Here is a 14466-nt window from a genome sequence, read left to right as displayed (position 1 = left end):
ACCTCCTCATCAGCACCATATAAATACCACTGTGCAGCATAGAATACCTCCTCATCAGCACCATATAAATACCACTGTGCAGTACAGAATACCTCCTCATCAGTACCATATAAATACCACTGTGCAGCACAGAATACCTCCTTATCAGCACAATATACATACCACTGTGCAGCACAGAATACCTCCTCATCAGCACCATATAAATTCCACTGTGCAGTACAGAATACCTCCTCATCAGCACCATATAAATACCACTGTACAGCACAAAATACCTCCTCATCAGCACCATATAAATACCACTGTACAGCACAGAATACCTCCTCATCAGCACTATACAAATACCACTGTGCAGCACAGAATACCTCTTCATCAGCACCATATAAATACCACTGTGCAGCACAGAATACCTCCTCATCAGCACCATATAAATACCACTGTGCAGTACAGAATACCTCCTCATCAGCACCATATAAATACCACTGTACAGCTCAGAATACCTCCTCATCAGCACCATATAAATACCACAGTGCAGTACAGAATACCTCCTCATCAGCACCATATAAATACCACTGTGCAGCACAGAATACCTCCTCATAAGCACCATATAAATACCACAGTGCAGCACAGAAAACCTCCTCATCAGCACCATATAAATACCACTGTGCAGTACAGAATACCTCCACATCAGCACCATATAAATACCACTGTGCAGCACAGAATACTTTCTCATCAGCACCATATAAATACAACTGTGCAGCACAGAATACCTCCACATCAGCACCATATAAATACCACTGTGCAGCACAGAATACTTCCTCATCAGCACCATATAAATACAACTGTGCAGCACAGAATACCTCCTCATCAACACCATATAAATACCACTGTGCAGCACAGAATACCTCCTCATCAGCACCATATAAATACCACTGTGCAGCACAGAATACCTCCTCATCAGCACCATATAAATACCACTGTGCACCACAGAAAACCTCCTCATCAGCACCATATAAATACCACTGTGCAGTACAGAATACCTCCTCATCAGCACCATATAAATACCACTGTGCAGCACAGAATACCTCCTCATCAACACCATATAAATACCACTGTGCAGCACAGAATACCTCCTCATCAGCACCATATAAATACCACTGTGCAGCACAGAATACCTCCTCATCAGCACCATATAAATACCACTGTGCAGCACAGAATACCTCCTCATCAGCACCACATAAATACAACTGTGCAGCACAGAATACCTCCTCATCAGCACCATATAAATACCACTGTGCAGCACAAAGTATCTCCTCATCAGCACCATATACTGTACATACCACTGTGCAGGACAGAATACCTCCTCATCAGCACCATAGAAAAACCACTGTGCAGTACAGAATACCTCCTCATCAGCACCATATAAATACCACTGTACAGCACAGAATACCTCCTCATCAGCACCATATAAATACCACAGTGCAGCACAGAATACCTCCTCATCAGCACCATATAAATACCACTGTGCACCACAGAATACCTCCTCATCAGCACCATATAAATACCACTGTGCAGCACAGAATACCTCCTCATCAGCACTATATAAATACCACTGTGCAGTACAGAATACCTCATCATCAGCACCATATAAATACCACAGTGCAGCACAGAATACCTCCTCCTCATCAGCACCATATAAATACAACTGTGCAGCACAGAATACCTCCTCATCAGCACCATATAAATACCACTGTGCAGCACAAAGTATCTCCTCATCAGCACCATATACTGTACATACCACTGTGCAGGACAGAATACCTCCTCATCAGCACCATATAAATACCACTGTGCAGTACAGAATACCTCCTCATCAGCACCATATAAATACCACTGTGCACCACAGAATACCTCCTCATCAGCACCATATAAATACCACTGTGCAGCACAGAATACCTCCTCATCAGTACCATATAAATACCACTGTGCAGCACAGAATACCTCCTCATCAGCACCAAATAAATACCACTGTGCTGCACAGAATACCTCCTTATCAGCACCATATAAATACGACTGTGCAGCACAGAATACCTCCTCATCAGCACCATATAAATACCACTGTGCAGTACAGAATACCTCCTCATCAGCACCATATAAATACCACTATGGAGTACAGAATACCTCCTCATCAGCACCATATAAATACTACTGTGCAGCACAGAATACCTCCTCATCAGCACCATATAAATACCACTGTGCAGCACAGAATACCCCCTCATCAGCACCATATAAATACCACTGTGCAGCACAGAATACCTCCTCATCAGCACCATATAAATACCACAGTGCAGTACTGATTACCTCCTCATCAGCACCATATAAATACCACTGTGCAGTACAGAATACCTCCTCATCAGCACCATATAAATACCACTGTGTAGTATAGAATACCTCCTTATCAGCACCATATAAATACCACTGTGCAGCACAGAATACCTCCTCATCAGCACCATATAAATACCACAGTGCAGCACAGAATACCCCCTCATCAGCACCATATAAATACCACTGTGCAGTACAGAATACCTCCTCATCAGCACCATATAAATACCACTGTGCAGCACAGAATACCTCCTCATCAGCACCATATAAATACCACTGTGCAGTACAGAATACCTCCTCATCAGCACCATATAAATACCACTGTGCAGCACAGAATACCTCCTCATCAGCACCATATAAATACCACTGTGCAGTACAGAATAACTCCTCATCAGCACCATATAAATACCACTGTGCAGTACAGAATACCTCCTCATCAGCACCATATAAATACCGCTGTGCAGTACAGAATACCTCCTCATCAGCACCATATAAATACCACTGTGCAGCACAGAATACCTCCTCATCAGCACCATATAAATACCGCTGTGCAGTACAGAATACCTCCTTATCAGCACCATATAAATACGACTGTGCAGCACAGAATACCTCCTCATCAGCACCATATAAATACCACTGTGCAGTACAGAATACCTCCTCATCAGCACCATATAAATACCACTATGGAGTACAGAATACCTCCTCATCAGCACCATATAAATACCACTGTGCAGCACAGAATACCTCCTCATCAGCACCATATAAATACCACAGTGCAGCACAGAATACCCCCTCATCAGCACCATATAAATACCACTGTGCAGCACAGAATACCTCCTCATCAGCACCATATAAATACCACAGTGCAGTACTGATTACCTCCTCATCAGCACCATATAAATACCACTGTGCAGTACAGAATACCTCCTCATCAGCACCATATAAATACCACTGTGTAGTATAGAATACCTCCTTATCAGCACCATATAAATACCACTGTGCAGCACAGAATACCTCCTCATCAGCACCATATAAATACCACAGTGCAGCACAGAATACCCCCTCATCAGCACCATATAAATACCACTGTGCAGCACAGAATACCTCCTCATCAGCACCATATAAATACCACTGTGCAGTACAGAATACCTCCTCATCAGCACCATATAAATACCGCTGTGCAGTACAGAATACCTCCTCATCAGCACCATATAAATACCACTGTGCAGCACAGAATACCTCCTCATCAGCACCATATAAATACCACTGTGCAGTACAGAATAACTCCTCATCAGCACCATATAAATACCACTGTGCAGTACAGAATACCTCCTCATCAGCACCATATAAATACCGCTGTGCAGTACAGAATACCTCCTCATCAGCACCATATAAATACCACAGTGCAGCACAGAATACCATCTCATCAGCACCATATAAATACCACTGTGCAGTACAGAATACCTCCTCATCAGCACCATATAAATACCACTGTGCAGTACAGAATACCTCCTCATCAGCACCATATAAATACCACTGTGCAGTACAGAATACCTCCCCATCAGCACCATATAAATACCACTGTGCAGCACAGAATACCTCCTCATCAGCACCATATAAATACCGCTGTGCAGTACAGAATACCTCCTCATCAGCACCATATAAATACCACAGTGCAGCACAGAATACCTCCTCATCAGTACCATATAAATACCGCTGTGCAGTACAGAATACCTCCTCATCAGCACCATATAAATACCACAGTGCAGCACAGAATACCTCCTCATCAGCACCATATAAATACCACTGTGCAGTACAGAATACCTCCTCATCAGCACCATATAAATACCACTGTGCAGCACAGAATACCTCCTCATCAGCACCATATAAATACCACTGTGCAGCACAGAATACCTCCTCATCAGCACCATATAAATACCACTGTACAGCACAGAATACCTCTTCATCAGCACCATATAAATACCACAGTGCAGCACAGAATACCTCCTCATCAGCACCATATAAATACCACTGTACAGCACAGAATACCTCCTTATCAGCTCCATATAAATACCACTGTGCAGTACAGAATACCTCCTCATCAGCACCATATAAATACCACTGTGCAGTACAGAATACCTCCTCATCAGCACCATATAAATACCACTGTGCAGTACAGAATACCTCCTCATCAGCACCATATAAATACCACTGTGCACCACAGAATACCTCCTCATCAGCACCATATAAATACCACTGTGCAGCACAGAATACCTCCTCATCAGTACCATATAAATACCACTGTGCAGCACAGAATACCTCCTCATCAGCACCAAATAAATACCACTGTGCTGCACAGAATACCTCCTCATCAGCACCATATAAATACCACTGTGCAGCACAGAATACCTCCTCATCAGCACCATATAAATACCACTGTGCAGCACAGAATACCTCCTCATCAGCACCATATAAATACCACTGTGCAGTACAGAATACCTCCTCATCAGCACCATATAAATACCACTGTGTAGTATAGAATACCTCCTTATCAGCACCATATAAATACCACTGTGCAGCACAGAATACCTCCTCATCAGCACCATATAAATACCACAGTGCAGCACAGAATACCCCCTCATCAGCACCATATAAATACCACTGTGCAGCACAGAATACCTCCTCATCAGCACCATATAAATACCACTGTGCAGTACAGAATAACTCCTCATCAGCACCATATAAATACCACTGTGCAGCACAGAATACCTCCTCATCAGCACCATATAAATACCGCTGTGCAGTACAGAATACCTCCTCATCAGCACCATATAAATACCGCTGTGCAGTACAGAATACCTCCTCATCAGCACCATATAAATACCGCTGTGCAGTACAGAATACCTCCTCATCAGCACCATATAAATACCGCTGTGCAGTACAGAATACCTCCTCATCAGCACCATATAAATACCGCTGTGCAGTACAGAATACCTCCTCATCAGCACCATATAAATACCACTGTGTAGTATAGAATACCTCCTTATTAGCACCATATAAATACCACTGTGCAGCACAGAATACCTCCTCATCAGCACCATATAAATACCACAGTGCAGCACAGAATACCCCCTCATCAGCACCATATAAATACCACTGTGCAGCACAGAATACCTCCTCATCAGCACCATATAAATACCACTGTGCAGTACAGAATACCTCCTCATCAGCACCATATAAATACCACTGTGTAGTATAGAATACCTCCTTATTAGCACCATATAAATACCACTGTGCAGCACAGAATACCTCCTCATCAGCACCATATAAATACCACAGTGCAGCACAGAATACCCCCTCATCAGCACCATATAAATACCACTGTGCAGCACAGAATACCTCCTCATCAGCACCATATAAATACCACTGTGCAGTACAGAATACCTCCTCATCAGCACCATATAAATACCACTGTGCAGTACAGAATACCTCCTCATCAGCATCATATAAATACCGCTGTGCAGTACAGAATACCTCCTCATCAGCACCATATAAATACCACAGTGCAGCACAGAATACCTCCTCATCAGCACCATATAAATACCGCTGTGCAGTACAGAATACCTCCTCATCAGCACCATATAAATACCACTGTGCAGCACAGAATACCTCCTCATCAGCACCATATAAATACCGCTGTGCAGTACAGAATACCTCCTCATCAGCACCATATAAATACCACAGTGCAGCACAGAATACCATCTCATCAGCACCATATAAATACCACTGTGCAGCACAAAGTATCTCCTCATCATTACCATATAAATACCACTGTGCAGTACAGAATACCTCCTCATCAGCACCATATAAATATCACTGTGCAGCACAGAATACCTCCTCATCAGCACCATATAAATACCACTGTGCAGCACAGAATACCTCCTCATCAGCACCATATAAATACCACTGTACAACACAGAATACCTCCTCATCAGCACCATATAAATACCACTGTGCAGTACAGAATACCTCCCCATCAGCACCATATAAATACCACTGTGCAGCACAGAATACCTCCTCATCAGCACCATATAAATACCGCTGTGCAGTACAGAATACCTCCTCATCAGCACCATATAAATACCACAGTGCAGCACAGAATACCTCCTCATCAGCACCATATAAATACCACTGTGCAGTACAGAATACCTCCTCATCAGCACCATATAAATACCACTGTGCAGCACAGAATACCTCCTCATCAGCACCATATAAATACCACTGTGCAGCACAGAATACCTCCTCATCAGCACCATATACATACCACTGTGCAGTATAAAATACCTCCTCATCAGCACCATATAAATACCACTGTGCAGTACAGAATACCTCCTCATCAGCACCATTTACATACCACTGTGCAGTATAGAATACCTCCTCATCAGCACCATATAAATACCACTGTGATGCACAGAATACCTCCTCATCAGCACCATATAAATACCACTATACAGTACAGAATACCTCCTCATCATTAACATATAAATACCACTGTGCAGTACAGAATACCTCCTCATCAGCACCTTATAAATACCACTGTGCAGCACAGAATACCTCGTCATCAGCACCATATAAATACTACTGTGCAGCACAGAATACCTCCTCATTAGCACCATATAAATACCACTGTGCAGTACAGAATACCTCCTCATCAGCACCATATAAATACCACTGTGCAGTACAGAATACCCCCTCATCATTACCATATAAATACCACTGTGCAGCACAGAATACCCCATCATCATTACCATATAAATACCACTGTGCAGCACAGAATACCTCCTCATCAGCACCATATAAATATCACTGTGCAGCACTAAATACCTCCTCATCAGCACCATATAAATACCACTGTGCAGCACAGAATACCTCCTCATCAGCACTATACAAATACCACTGTGCAGCACAGAATACCTCCTCATCAGCACCATATAAATACCACTGTGCAGCACAGAATACCTCCTCATCAGCACCATATAAATACCACTGTGCAGCACAGAATACCTCCTCATCAGCACCATATAAATACCACTGTGCAGTACAGAATACCTCCTCATCAGCACCATATAAATACCACTGTACAGCTCAGAATACCTCCTCATCAGCACCATATAAATACCACAGTGCAGTACAGAATACCTCCTCATCAGCACCATATAAATACCACTGTGCAGCACAGAATACCTCCTCATCAGCACCATATAAATACCACGGTACAGCACAGAAAACCTCCTCATCAGCACCATATAAATACCACTGTGCAGTACAGAATACCTCCACATCAGCACCATATAAATACCACTGTGCAGCACAGAATACTTCCTCATCAGCACCATATAAATACAACTGTGCAGCACAGAATACCTCCACATCAGCACCATATAAATACGACTGTGCAGCACAGAATACTTCCTCATCAGCACCATATAAATACAACTGTGCAGCACAGAATACCTCCTCATCAACACCATATAAATACCACTGTGCAGCACAGAATACCTCCTCATCAGCACCATATAAATACCACTGTGCAGCACAGAATACCTCCTCATCAGCACCATATAAATACCACTGTGCACCACAGAAAACCTCCTCATCAGCACCATATAAATACCACTGTGCAGTACAGAATACCTCCTCATCAGCACCATATAAATACCACTGTGCAGCACAGAATACCTCCTCATCAACACCATATAAATACCACTGTGCAGCACAGAATACCTCCTCATCAGCACCATATAAATACCACTGTGCAGCACAGAATACCTCCTCATCAGCACCATATAAATACCACTGTGCAGCACAGAATACCTCCTCATCAGCACCACATAAATACAACTGTGCAGCACAGAATACCTCCTCATCAGCACCATATAAATACCACTGTGCAGCACAAAGTATCTCCTCATCAGCACCATATACTGTACATACCACTGTGCAGGACAGAATACCTCCTCATCAGCACCATAGAAAAACCACTGTGCAGTACAGAATACCTCCTCATCAGCACCATATAAATACCACTGTACAGCACAGAATACCTCCTCATCAGCACCATATAAATACCACAGTGCAGCACAGAATACCTCCTCATCAGCACCATATAAATACCACTGTGCACCACAGAATACCTCCTCATCAGCACCATATAAATACCACTGTGCAGCACAGAATACCTCCTCATCAGCACTATATAAATACCACTGTGCAGTACAGAATACCTCCTCATCAGCACCATATAAATACCACAGTGCAGCACAGAATACCTCCTCATCAGCACCATATAAATACCACTGTGCAGCACAAAGTATCTCCTCATCAGCACCATATACTGTACATACCACTGTGCAGGACAGAATACCTCCTCATCAGCACCATATAAATACCACTGTGCAGTACAGAATACCTCCTCATTAGCACCATATAAATACCACTGTGCAGCACAGAATAACTACTCATCAGCACCATATAAATACCACTGTGCAGTACAGAATACCTCCTCATCAGCACCATATAAATACCACAGTGCAGCACAGAATACCTCCTCATCAGCACCATATAAATACCACTGTGCAGTACAGAATACCTCCTCATCAGCACCATATAAATACCACAGTGCAGCACAGAATACCTCCTCATCAGCACCATATAAATACCACAGTGCAGCACAGAATACCTCCTCATCAGCACCATATAAATACCACTGTGCAGTACAGAATACCTCCTCATCAGCACCATATAAATATCACTGTGCAGCACAGAATACCTCCTCATCAGCACCATATAAATACCGCTGTGCAGCACAGAATACCTCCTCATCAGCACCATATAAATACCACAGTGCAGCACAGAATACCTCCTCATCAGCACTATATAAATACAACTGTGCAGCACAGAATACCTCCTCATCAGCACCATATAAATACCACTGTGCAGTACAGAATACCTCCTCATCAGCACCATATAAATACCACTGTGCAGCACAGAATACCTCCTCATCAGCACCATATAAATACAACTGTGCAGCACAGAATACCTCCTCATCAACACCATATAAATACCACTGTGCAGCACAGAATACCTCCTCATCAGTACCATATAAATACCACTGTGCAGCACAGAATACCTCCTCATCAGCACCAAATAAATACCACTGTGCAGCACAGAATACCTCCTCATCAGCACCATATAAATACAACTGTGCAGCACAGAATACCTCCTCATCAACACCATATAAATACCACTGTGCAATACAGAATACCTCCTCATCAGCACCATATAAATACCACTGTGCAGCACAGAATACCTCCTCATCAACACCATATAAATACCACTGTGCAGCACAAAGTATCTCCTCATCAGCACCATATACTGTACATACCACTGTGCAGGACAAAATACCTCCTCATCAGCACCATATAAATACCACTGTGCAGTACAGAATACCTCCTCATCAGCACCATATAAATACCACTGTGCAGAACAGAATAACTACTCATCAGCACCATATAAATACCACTGTGCAGCATAGAATACCTCCTCATCAGCACCATATAAATACCACTGTGCAGTACAGAATACCTCCTCATCAGTACCATATAAATACCACAGTGCAGCACAGAATACCTCCTCATCAGTACCATATAAATACCACTGTACAGCACAGAATACCTCCTCATCAGCACCATATAAATACCACTGTGCAGCACAGAATACCTCCTCATCAGCACCATATAAATACCACTGTGCAGCACAGAATACCTCCTCATCAGCACCAAATAAATACCACTGTACAGCACAGAATACCTCATCATCAGCACCATATAAATACCACTGTGCAGCACAGAATATCTCCTCATCAGCACCATATAAATACCACTGTGCAGTACAGAATACCTCCTCATCAGCACCATATAAATAACACTGTGCAGTACAGAATACCTCCTCATCAGCACCATATAAATACCACTGTGCAGCATAGAATACCTCCTCATCAGCACCATATAAATACCACTGTGCAGTACAGAATACCTCCTCATCAGTACCATATAAATACCACTGTGCAGCAAAGAATACCTCCTTATCAGCACAATATAAATACCACTGTGCAGCACAGAATACCTCCTCATCAGCACCATATAAATTCCACTGTGCAGTACAGAATACCTCCTCATCAGCACCATATAAATACCACTGTACAGCACAAAATACCTCCTCATCAGCACCATATAAATACCACTGTACAGCAAAGAATACCTCCTCATCAGCACTATATAAATACCACTGTGCAGCACAGAATACCTCCTCATCAGCACCATATAAATACCACTGTACAGCACAGAATACCTCTTTATCAGCACCATATAAATACCACAGTGCAGCACAGAATACCTCCTCATCAGCACCATATAAATACCACTGTATAGTACAGAATACCTCCTCCTCAGCACCATATAAATACCACAGTGCAGCACAGAATACCTCCTCATCAGCACCATATAAATACCACTGTACAGCACAGAATACCTCCTTATCAGCTCCATATAAATACCACTGTGCAGTACAGAATACCTCCTCATCAGCACCATATAAATACCACTGTGCAGTACAGAATACCTCCTCATCAGCACCATATAAATACCACTGTGCAGTACAGAATACCTCCTCATCAGCACCATATAAATACCACAGTGCAGCACAGAATACCTCCTCATCAGCACCATATAAATACCACTGTGCACCACAGAATACCTCCTCATCAGCACCATATAAATACCACTGTGCAGCACAGAATACCTCCTCATCAGTACCATATAAATACCACTGTGCAGCACAGAATACCTCCTCATCAGCACCAAATAAATACCACTGTGCTGCACAGAATACCTCCTCATCAGCACCATATAAATACCACTGTGCAGCACAGAATACCTCCTTATCAGCACCATATAAATACCACTGTGCAGCACAGAATACCCCCTCATCAGCACCATATACATACCACTGTGCAGCATAGAATACCTCCTCATCAGCACCATATAAATACCGCTGTGCAGTACAGAATACCTCCTCATCAGCACCATATAAATACAACTGTGCAGCACAGAATACCTCCTCATCAGCACCATATAAATACCACTGTGCAGTACAGAATACCTCCTCATCAGCACCATATAAATACCACTATGGAGTACAGAATACCTCCTCATCAGCACCATATAAATACCACTGTGCAGCACAGAATACCTCCTCATCAGCACCATATAAATACCACAGTGCAGCACAGAATACCCCCTCATCAGCACCATATAAATACCACTGTGCAGCACAGAATACCTCCTCATCAGCACCATATAAATACCACAGTGCAGTACTGATTACCTCCTCATCAGCACCATATAAATACCACTGTGCAGTACAGAATACCTCCTCATCAGCACCATATAAATACCGCTGTGCAGTACAGAATATCTCCTCATCAGCACCATATAAATACCACTGTGCAGAACAGAATACCTCCTCATCAGCACCATATAAATACCACTGTGCAGCACAGAATACCTCCTCATCAGCACCATATAAATACCACTGTGCAGTACAGAATACCTCCTCATCAGCACCATATAAATACCGCTGTGCAGTACAGAATACCTCCTCATCAGCACCATATAAATACCACTGTGCAGCACAGAATACCTCCTCATCAGCACCATATAAATACCACTGTGCAGTACAGAATAACTCCTCATCAGCACCATATAAATACCACTGTGCAGTACAGAATACCTCCTCATCAGCACCATATAAATACCGCTGTGCAGTACAGAATACCTCCTCATCAGCACCATATAAATACCACAGTGCAGCACAGAATACCTCCTCATCAGCACCTTATAAATACCACTGTGCAGTACAGAATACCTCCTCATCAGCACCATATAAATACCACTGTGCAGTACAGAATACCTCCTCATCAGCACCATATAAATACCACTGTGCAGTACAGAATACCTCCCCATCAGCACCATATAAATACCACTGTGCAGCACAGAATACCTCCTCATCAGCACCATATACTGTACATACCACTGTGCAGGACAGAATACCTCCTCATCAGCACCATATAAATACCACAGGGCAGCACAGAATACCTCCTCATCAGCACCATATAAATACCACTGTGTAGTACAGAATACCTCCTCATCATCAGCACCATATAAATACCACTGTGCAGTACAGAATACCTCCTTATCAGCACCATATAAATATCACTGTGCAGTACAGAATACCTGCTCATCAGCACCATATAAATACCACTGTGCAGTACAGAATACCTCCTCATCAGCACCATATAAATACCACAGTGCAGCACAGAATACCTCCTCATCAGCACCATATAAATACCACTGTGTAGTACAGAATACCTCCTCATCATCAGCACCATATAAATACCACTGTGCAGTACAGAATACCTCCTTATCAGCACCATATAAATATCACTGTGCAGTACAGAATACCTCCTCATCAGCACCATATAAATACCACTGTGCAGTACAGAATACCTCCTCATCAGCACCATATAAATACCACTGTGCAGTACAGAATACCTCCTTATCAGCACCATACAAATACCACTGTGCAGTACAGAATACCTCCTCATCAGCACCATATAAATACCACTGTGCACCACAGAATACCTCCTCATCAGCACCATATAAATACCACTGTGCAGTACAGAATACCTCCTCATCAGCACCATATAAATACCACAGTGCAGTACAGAATACCTCATCATCAGCACCATATAAATACCACTGTGCAGTACAGAATACCTCCTCATCAGCACCATATAAATACCACTGTATAGTACAGAATACCTCCTTATCAGCACCTTATAAATACCACTGTGCAGCACAGAATACCTCCTCATCAGCACCATATAAATACCACTGTACAGTACAGAATATCTCTTCATCAGCACCATATAAATACCACTGTGCAGCACAGAATACCTCCTCATCAGCACCATATAAATACCACTGTGCAGCACAGAATACCTCCTCATCAGCACCATATAAATACCACTGTGCAGTACAGAATACCTCCTCTTCAGCACCATATAAATACCACTGTGCAGTACAGAATACCTCCTCATCAGCACCATATAAATACCACTGTACAGCACAGAATACCTCCTCATCAGCACCATATAAATACCACTGTGCAGTACAGAATACCTCCTCATCAGCACCATATAAATACCACTGTGATGCTCAGAATACCTCTTAGCAGCCTTGTCTGCTGGCCATCCCTCACCGACTAGAAGCAGTATTTTCCCCCAAACCACCTGCTACAGATATGCATACGACCAATGGTTGTGGAATTAGGCCAAAACTGAAGAGCGTTATTTAAGAACATACCGTGTTCTCACCCTTTAGGTTGTGGACTTCGTTGCAGGTGAACGACCAGAGTACTATCGCCTGGTATGGTTCTGGTGTACTTGGCAGCTGACCAACTAAGGTCACACAGGTGAACACAACAGGCACACAGGCATGGCACAATACAGAACCAGGCAGAATACATGTGAATCCAAGGTAAACATAACCGCAGGCAAAAGAAAAGACACAGCGCAGTGGCAGACAAACGTATCTGGAACCGAGAAATATGGATTTCATTTACTTGGACTCAAAGACTTCAGGAATGAAGTTCAGGAACACATTTTAGGGCCTTGGACATACAGACTTCAGGAACTGACTACAGGAATTTGGACATTGTTCAGACATAGCAATACATGAGCAAAACTAAGACACAGTGGTAGAGCAATACAGACAGAAGACAGCATACACAGACAGGCGGGAAGCTCCATGCAGACTCCAACAGAGCACAAACAATGAAAAAAAAAAATGTTTGCACAGCTCACCCAAAGTCCACAATGTCCAAAATCTCCTGATGAATAGCAAAAATGGCTACAGGGATGAGTCCCGCGGATCTGGGATGATGAACAGCTTCAATTCCAAATTTAGCTTG

The sequence above is a fragment of the Bufo bufo genome, chromosome 3 (genome assembly GCF_905171765.1).
Source record: "Bufo bufo chromosome 3, aBufBuf1.1, whole genome shotgun sequence".
NCBI lineage: Eukaryota > Metazoa > Chordata > Amphibia > Anura > Bufonidae > Bufo > Bufo bufo.
This window is presented reverse-complemented; position numbering follows the sequence as displayed.